Genomic DNA, 10,082 nt, shown 5'->3' with positions numbered 1-10,082 from the left:
AGGGAAAGGACCTGAATAGACATTTTTTCCAAGGGAGACACACAAATGGTCAATAGGTACATGAAAAGGTGCTCAATATCATTAATTATCAGAGAAATGCAAATGAAAACCACAATGAGATATCACCTCTTGCCTGTTAGAACAGCTGTCATCAAAACAAAACCAAACCAAAACAAATCACAAAAGATAACAAGGGTTGGTGGGGATGTGGAGAAAAGAGACCCCTTGTGCACTACTGTTGGGAATGTAAATTGTAACAGCCATTACAGAAAACAGTATGGAGGGTCCTCGAAAAATTAAAAATAGAACTAGCACATGATCCAGCAATCCCACTTCTGGGTATAGATCCAAAGGAATCAAAATCACAGTCTCAAAGCAGTATCTGCACCCCCGTGTTCACTGCAGCACTACTTACAATAGCTGAGACACGGAAACAACCTAAATGGCCATCTACCGATGACTGGATAAAGAAAATGTGGTAACTTATACAGTGGAGTATTATTCAGTCATAAAGAAGGAAATCCAGCCATTTGCAACAATGTGGATGAAACTTGGGGACAGTATGCTCAGTGAAATAAGTCAGTTATAGAAAGACAAATACTGCATTATCTCACTTATATATGGAATCTAAAAAATTTTGAACTCCTAGAAGCAAAATGGATTCGTGGTTGCTAGTGGGGGGGTGAGGGGATGGAGGAAATGAGTGAAGGTGATTAAAGGGTACAAATTACCAGTTATAAGATGAATAAGTTCAGAGAATGTAATGTATGGCATGGTGACTAAAGTTAACAATACTGAGCGATGCATACTTGAAAGTTGCTGAGTGTAGACCTTAAAAATTCTTATCACACACACACAAATGGTAACTATGTGAGGTGATGAATATGTCAACTAACCTTATTGTTGTAATCATTTATATATATATATATATATATATATATATATATATAGTCATGACCTTAAGTTGCATACCTTAAACTTACGTAATGTTACATGTCAATTATATCTCAATAACTTGGGAGAAAATAAAATGAGCCATTGCACAAGAAACCTGCAACGCTGTGATTCTTACAGCTCACAGATGAAGGGAACTACACAGAGCTTATCACAAATTTGATAAAACTCTAAAAAATTAACACGGCATTATAATGAGTTGGAAGTCAAAAAAACTTTTCTAGCAGACTGAATTTTCCTTCTCATCTCTCTATAGACAAATTATAGAAAAAACTTATCACACAAAGAGAGCTAAAATTTAGAATGTTACAGAGATGTGGTAGGCAGTTCACTAGTTTTGTCATTTTCTTCTGGATTTTGTTATGTTTGTGGTATTTTTCAGCATTTAGAATTTGGTATTTTATTATGAGTTGTTACTGTATTTCAAATAAGTGCTCAATTTTTACTAAAAATAATACAGCACAGGTTGTAAGTAAAGAAAGAATTACAAGGAACATAAAAAACACGATCCATTTTATTCTCCTGAGGCTGTCAATACATATCGCCCACTGCCTCTTCAGAGATCTGTCATGTGCAAAGAAAAGAGTCAAATTGGACCAGGGTGTGTATATTTAAAAAAAAAACAAAAACTTTTTAAAAGGCTGCAATTAAAGTGAGTCGAGCATGAAAGAGGAATAAATCAGGTATAAGATGTTAAGTAAGGTTATTCTACCCTATAGATCTTTTACCATTCAGTTTAACTTCACGGGGATTTAAAGGCGACGCCATCCTTAATCTTGTAATGTGAATTTAGTACATGCCGTTTAAGTAGATATGCTTCGCTTACCACTCATCCTTTTATCTTTCTTGGGGAAAAAAAATTGGTCACCTCCTCCCTGCTAAACCATTATGATTTAAAAAAAAAAAAAACCCCAAAACTTGTATTAGCTTTCTTGATCAGTGATCCAGAAAAAAAAAAAAAAAAAGGATGCTCCTGATGAGCAAATTTTAGGAAAATATCTTAGTTCTTCAAACTCTTTTTGCTGTTGAAGTGCTACACAGCACAAAGGCATGCATGTCCTAAATGTATAGTTGAGTGAAATTTCACAAGCTGAATGCCTCTGTAATCAGTCCCTTCTGTGCTATTCAGTAGAACCATATGTGATCATTTAAATTTAAATTAATTAAAATGAAATACAATTTAAAATTCAGTTTCTTTTTATTTCCAGGCAAACTAGAGTAACAGGGACCAGATTCACCTTTTCAACTGCAACAGCTGAAAGCCAGAAAAGTGTAGGAAACAGCTTTCATGATACTGAACTTCAGGCAACAGAGGCACGTGGTCCCCGAGACATGGAAAGCAGCAAGGGGAGCCGTGCCGTTGCCTCAGCTTATTTCCGGGAGGCCTGCAGGAAGCAGCAGAGCAAGGCGACCACCAGGCAGAGCCTGGCGAGCTCCCTGAGATCCGGCGGCAGACCTGGGACTCCTCAGAGTCTGAGACGATGAGCGTCCTCGATACCGGAGAGGAGAAAGCTGCACAGAGAAGGCCCCTGGACATTTGCACATGTTCCTCTTTGGGTGTTTGGCCGAGGACTTATCAGTATATGAGTGTGAAGAGATTACCTAAAGCTGGAAAAAGAACCACCTGCAAGAATTAGAGGGAACAGTGCCTCAGACAGTTTCAGAAATGGCGTTTGCCTCCAACAGTCGGGGCAGAAACTTCGTAACTGACAGGGCATGGGTCAGAGTACCAGAAGGCCGCTGGGTAAGTAGTGGGGAAAAGTGACTGGACCAACAGAGATCACCCCTGACAGTCCTACACGGCTAGAAACGGGACAGGAAGTCCTTCAAGCAGAAGAAAGATGACTACCAGATGAAAACCCAGCCCTACACAAAGGAATAAATACCACCATAAATGGCACCTACAGAGACAAAGTCTTTTTCCTATTACTTACATCTCTATAAAAGACAGCCAACTATTTACAATAAAATAATCACAATGTATTGTGGGATTATAATATACATAGTAGTAAAACAAATTAATAACACAGTAACTGGGAGGGGAGAAATGGAAATTTACTGTTGTACGCTCCATATGAAGTGATGTACTATTATTTGAAAGGAGAGCATAAGTCAAAAATGTACATTATAAACCCCAAAGCAACCCCTGAGGTAATACAGCAATTAGTCATAGATAATAAACCAATGGCAAAGATAAAATGGAATCACAAAGAAGAATAAAAAGGAAACAGATGGACAACCAGAAAACAAAAAGATTTAAATCCAACCATATCAATATTCACATTAAATGTTAATGGTTTAAATATCTAAAAGACAGAAGAAGGATTTAATTAGAAAGACCCAACTATATGCCATTTACAAAAAACTCACTTTAAGTATAAAGACAAAATTGGTTAAAAGTAAAAGGATGAGAAAAAAATGTACTGTTAACAGTAAAAAATAAAAGCTGAATTGGAGTTTTTAATATCAGACAAAGTAAATTTCAGACAAGTAAATTATCAAAGAAAAAGAGGGTAATTTCCTAATGATAAACAGTTAATTCATCAAGAGGAGATAGGAATCCTGAATGTTTACACACCTAATAACTGAGCTCAAAATAAACGCAGCAAACCAACAGAACTGCAAAGAACAATGGACAAACCAAAAATACATTTGGAGACTTTAACACTTCTCTCAATTATTAATAGAATGAGTAGACCAAAAAGAACAAAAAAGTGAGTACAGAATATCTGAAAAATACAATGAACTATCTTGACTTAACTGACAACTAAAAAACATCCCAGCGATAAATACAAGAATACACAGTGCATTTTCACGTGAGACCATATTCTGATCCGGAAAAGAAGTCTCACGTTATGCAAACCTAAACCAGGCAGACTGAGCTTTCTGATCACAATGGAATCAAAGTAGAAAATCAGTGCCTGAGAAACATTGGGAAAAGCTCTAAAGCTCTTGAGTCTCAGTTGCACACTTTTAAATAACTTGGGGAATCAAAGGAAAAACATCAAAAAGGAAATTAGAAAGTATTTTTGAAATGAATGAAAATGGAAACAGAACATATTACAGTGTGTGGGGCGTGGCTGAAGCGGTCCTGAGGGGGAAGCTGACGGCACTAAACGCCCGCAGTAGAAAAGGGGAGAACGCTCACCTGTACCTCCACCTTAGGGAACTAGAAGGAGAAGAACAAACTAAATGCATAGGCCAAATAAAAGCGCTAGTAAAGGCACAGTGAGAATCAATAGAATGGAAAAAAATAGAGAAAATTAATGAGACCTAAAGATATTTTTTTTGAGAAGCTCAATACAAGTGAAAAGCTGCTAGGCAGAATCATCTGTTTCCCTGCTTCCCTTTTCAGCCGCCCTGCGTCAGTTGCTCTCCGGGCCGTGGCTCCCCCTGTTCCTTACCTAGACATCCTTTCCTTGTCTCTTTACCTTGCTCCCTTCACTGTCACCCCACAGACACATAAACATTCCATGTTCTCAGTACCTCTGAGAAGCCTTCCATTATATCTTTTGCAACTTTGGGCCTAAAAACTCCTTTTTCTGTTTTTCCGGTTGCTCACCCCACATGGCTGTAAAGTCCACTTATTTCGAGACTGTCAGGAGGGTATGGATTTTAGCCACCACTCATACCACATTGGGAACACAGCAAACATTTTGTGTTAAATGCGAATAATATAGTTTTGTAATTTATAAAGCATAGATAAACGAGAGTCTTTATTTAAATTGCTGATCGTGAGCCAGGTATAGAAATTTAAAGTATCTTTGGGGCGAACTTTTCTGAATAACTCCAAAGATGTAATTATATACTTTAGAAATACCAATCTTCAGCGCAGTTTGCAATATATATTGTGTAATATTTGAAGAGATAATAACATTTTTAAAATTACATGACATCGATTAACTACTTTCTTTAGAATCCTGGATAGACATGGCTTTCATTACGTTCATTGTGCCCTGTAGGAGTTCTACACACATTTCAAAATACATTTACCATTTCATATACATTTTACCCTTGGATCTGTTCAACAGCACTATAGCAAAGCTAAGGCAGGTAGTGCCGTGTTATATTGTATCTGCCTCAAGGAACTGTGAAATTCCTGCCACGACAGGTGTTGGAATTGAGGCTGGATGACAGACTCTCCCCACCGGGCCATACTCCATCTTCAAAAAAATACAAATTGACCACATAAAAGTCAGTGTCCTCTTGGCTGCTGACAATGACCTTTTAGGAGAAGTTACTGTTTATATAGGTCACATGTAACATAAAACTTAAAGCTTTCGTTTTGGTCTTTAAAATTACAGAGCTATAATTTTATCCAAAGAAGCCCTGTTCCACCAGGCACCCTTAATGGAGTTATTCATTGTTCTCCTTAGTAATTTAAAAAAAAAACATGATTTAGTTTTGTTTTCACGTCTCTCTTCTCCCATCTTTAATAACTTCCTGTTTAAATGGGCACAGATTACAATATAAGTTGCTGCCAAATGTGTGAACAGCTGGTAAACATGGCAAATCAAACACTTCTGGTAGCAGGTGTCCAGCCTAGCGCTGCAAAGCACGGGCAAGTACCACTCTGCGTTAGCCCCCTACTCTTCACAGCTCCCGTTGTTCACACAGGCAAGAGTCAATACAAGCGGTGACAGTGAGAAACAGCGATGAGCATCTCCTGAACAATAGGTGTCACTCTGCCCCCCTGAATCTGGACCCCATTTGCTTTGGATGAGCTAAGGAGTTTAGTTTCGCCATTCACTGTTTGTAGATGCTGCCTTCACAAGTCAAGTCTTTTATTAGCATGAATAGAAAATAGTGTCTCCCTTGTCACTTATAGACAATAATCACCCACTTTACAAATTGCTGATGGAAAAGATCATGGCCATTAACATTTGTTGCGTAGCCCCTGGGTACCAGGGGCTAAAACAGGAAGTTGAGAAAGGAGAAATGAATGGCAAAGTGAAGGGCAGGTTCCAGAGAGAGTTTTTAAGCTGCCTATCAAGACTCAGACATACTATGTATGCTGGGAAGGCAATTTAATTAAGTAAATATTTATTTAGTACTAGCTGACGCACTGGGATAGTTTTAAAAGATGATTTTAAAAGGCCCAGACATAGTATACACCCTCAAAGAATTAACGGTCCAGCTACATGGACAGGACATAAACATGCAAAAGGTACCTGACGATAGCGTTCAGGAAATTGGGTTCAGATGAGTAATGAAGAGCTGGGACACGGACAGCCGTATAAGGAAGAAGATAGGACTTCTCAGAAGAAATTGATTTTGAGGTTTAAGACTGGGCAACACTGGCTACGTGGAGGAGAAGGAGGGAGCCTACGCAGAGATTCAGTGCGAGGCACCCACACCTTCTGCTCACGAGGGCTGTGCTGAGGAGAATGTGGGAGCTGTTGCAGAATGATGGGAGGGAACCACGAGAAGATGATTTGGGGCATGACTGTGGCAAACCTGGAGTAATAGTAAATAGATTTTTCTTTAATGGATTCTGCATGCCCAAACCATGAAGGAGACAGAATTTTTTTTATTTTCCTTTTTGTGCTTGGAGAATTTGTTGTCTTATGTTTTTAATAACTTCCACTGACTTTTATTTCAACCAGCTCACATAGATTGGGGACGTCCTCTATGCTTTCATCCAATGCTCTGGGCCAGGTAACAAAACTATGTCCAAGAGCTTACTCTGGGAAAACAGAGGTCTAGAACACAAGTTAATCTAGGGCAGCATGTCCTGATCTGTGTGAGAGAGGTTTCAGGTGAGATGAGGATCAGATAAGGAAGAATCTGCATTGGGCTGAAGGCATCAGCACACATATAGCCTAACTTTTTTTCTTCTCCTTCTTCTTCCCCTCCTTCCCCTCCTTCTTCTCCTTCTCCTTCTCCTTCTCCTTCCCCTCCTTCTCCTTCTCCTTCCCCTTCTCCCTCTCCCTCTTCCTCTTCCACTCCTCCCCCTCCCCCTTCTTCTTTTTTTGTCATAGTGCCTTGGATTTGAAGGCTCTTCCAAAGGTTCTTTGCACAACCAGAAGAAAGCTGTCAAAACCCCAGAAGTGGAGCAGTTTCAGGCTCTAGGACCCCAAATTAAGGACTAGCACCAGGATATTCAACACCTTTCTCATCAGGTGACTGCCACTCTGTCTGACTTGACTCACTGGAGCACAAGGGGTCCTGAGCTCTACTGAGTGTAAACAGTGGGTTGCAGACAAGTGAGCAAACATGTGAGCCTCTGAGTCACACGCATGGGTAAGACCACAGGGTCTTCGACTCGCGAGAAGGGGGAGTCTGCACACACCTCTCAGGGCTGGTCATGATCTGCTGGTGTCAATGTCTATCCATTTGGGGACAATGTCCACATTCACTTTCACAATCAGAAGAAAAGCACACATCTGGCTTCTCAAAGAAAATCATGCTTAAAGAGAGAAAATGGGGAGACCTGATTGTCAGACAGACACGGGGAAGGACTTGCCCCTGAGTGTCAAAGGGTCTTCCTTTCTCACAAAGAGTGAACCTTTGACCTGGTTGAGAAGGAGCAGTGCAAACTAAATGTGAATTGACAAAACAAGTTCTCCTTTATTCGAGTTCATTTTAATAAGGAACTTTTTTCTAACATTAATGTGTTAAAATGATGATTCAATGACTATCACATACTACAGCAACTGAAAAATACCTACATAGTAGTTTTTGGCTAATTAAATATTTTTTCATTAAAAATTTGTTTTTACTGCAAAAGAACGTTAGCTATAGATGGAATTAATATTATGCTTCCTCCTTATTTTACCAAAGAAAGAGGACCAAAGAGAAGTTTGGCTAGACTATCTAGTAAGTCCAGAAATCCGTGTTCTTTTCAAATCACAGCACTAAAAAACCCATAAAGTGTCGCTTTGAAATATGCCTTTCCAAAACTAAGGGAGGTTAAAAACCCAGAAACAGATCTGGGTAGACACAAGAATTTAGTGTACAATAAAAGAAACATTTTATATCAGCAGAAAAGAAACGGATGGTTTAACAAATGGTCCTGGTACACCGTTAAATCATCTGAAAAAAATTTAGGCCCATTCCTCACACCAAAAATACATTCCAGATGGACCAATAATTTAAATGTAAAAGGTGAACCCCTGCAAGAACCAGAAGAAAATATAATGGCATTTCTATACCGCTGGTTTAAAGATGACTAAGTACTGCAGCAAAGCAAAAGCCATGGAAGAAGTAAGTGATGTATTTGATTGCAGAAAATATAAAACTTCTTTAGCCAAATTACTACATACAGAATTCAGACAAGTGACTCACCTGAGAAACACCTGCAAACTGTATCACAAAGTATTTTTAGAGTTAATGTATAAATATTTCTTACATATCAATAAAAGGTGAACACCCTAAAAAACAGTGGAAAACGGCCTTAAATAGTAAATTTACAGGAGAAAATGAGCCAATAATTGTATGGAAAGTCATAGGGATTAAGGAACCGGGCTCAAAGTTAGACTATGTGTGCTCAAATCCAGGCTTGGCTACAGCTACAATTATTTTAACTGAGGGTACATTATTTAGTTTAACATTTCAACCTATGAAAAAGGACTTAAGTTCTCTGTGCCTAGCTTTCCTTGCCTGTCTTATGATGGTTATTAATAGGACTTAGTTCATTGTATCTACTTCATAGGGTTACTGTGAGGATCACATGATGTAATTCGCTTTGACTGCTCTCAATGGTGTTTGGCATACAGCCAGCAATAAAGAATTTTTAGGTAAATTAAAGTAACAAGGAGAATCCATCTCTCAATTCTCAGACTGTCAAATGTTTATGGACATCATAATACCTCTGATAAGAACCGGGAACGATTCTCCCTTGCTATTTGAGTGTCAATTGATGGCGTCTTTCAAAAGAACAAAATATGGCAAGCTGTAAAATGTACACATCTTTTGATCTGCTTTTTCTTCTTCCAGGTATTTGTTCTGACAGATGAGTAACATTTATCAATGTGCTACCTTCATTAAGGGAAAATTAAGTAACTTAAATGTCCAATAATTTAAAAATGGGTAAATAAATCGATATACATATTTCAATTGAGGTGTAATTGACACATAACATTATGTTAGTTTTAGGCATACAAGGATTAGATATTTGTATGTACGGTGAAATGATCACCACACTAAGTCTAGTTATAGTCTTTAAAGCTATGCCTGTATCATGCATATGTGTGTGTTATATTTAATGCTATATAATTGAGAATATGGTGTTTTACGTAGAAGATAAGGTGTAAAAGTTAAGATCAGGTTACAGGTAGAGAAGATATGAAGACGATGAGCACACAGGTTTATCACTGGATGGAGGGATGACAGATCATTTGAGTTTTCTTTTCTATCTTAACTATTATCTCTAAAGCTTTACAGGGATTACTTTTGTAATAAGAACAATAATAAAAGTGTGTTGTTGTCGTTTTCTTTAAAAAGGCAAAGAAGGAGTGGGGAATGGAGAACCCCGGCTATAGGCACTTCAGGGGCATTGGTTCCAGATATCCACATGGTCCAGTTCCAACATGGTAAATGGGGATTGCACCTCATCTCAGGGATGCGTGCCAGCTCAGATTTTGCTAACATGTTTGTAACAAACTAGATTGAATTGTTTTTAAAATTGAGGCAGAGGCTGTGAACATCCTGAGCTAAATCAAAAAGCCAGCTTCTCGTCTTTCCCACTGACATCATTTCAGCTTTAGCAAATCATTCATCTAAATGCATATAAATTAGTAACTCATGTGGATAAAAGAAAAATTGCCTTCAGTTTTCAGACAAATGTTTATTCAACATCTAATTTTGTGCCAGCGCTCCGCTAAGCCTTGGGGATACTGCAGGAAAGAATGGGGACTGATTCTGCTCCAGCGAATGGCTCCCTAGGGCAGGGGAGAGAGAGAGAGCTAATAAGCATGCCCCATAGGGCGCGGCAGACGTTGTGATACGGGGAGTTCGGCGGGCTGCTGCTTCACAGGCGTTTATTAAGTGCCCACCGTGTGCAGGGTGCGGTCACACACATTGAGGAGACAGCCAGGAACCGACCTTCATGGAGAGTACATGCTAGCGAAGGAAGCGAGAAATGCACAATAAATAAGTAAAACACAAGGTAGGTTACACGGCGGGAA

The sequence above is a fragment of the Camelus dromedarius genome, chromosome 11 (assembly GCF_036321535.1).
Source record: "Camelus dromedarius isolate mCamDro1 chromosome 11, mCamDro1.pat, whole genome shotgun sequence".
Classification (NCBI taxonomy): domain Eukaryota; kingdom Metazoa; phylum Chordata; class Mammalia; order Artiodactyla; family Camelidae; genus Camelus; species Camelus dromedarius.
The sequence above is the reverse complement of the archived record's forward strand: the minus strand, read 5'-3'. Positions refer to the sequence as shown.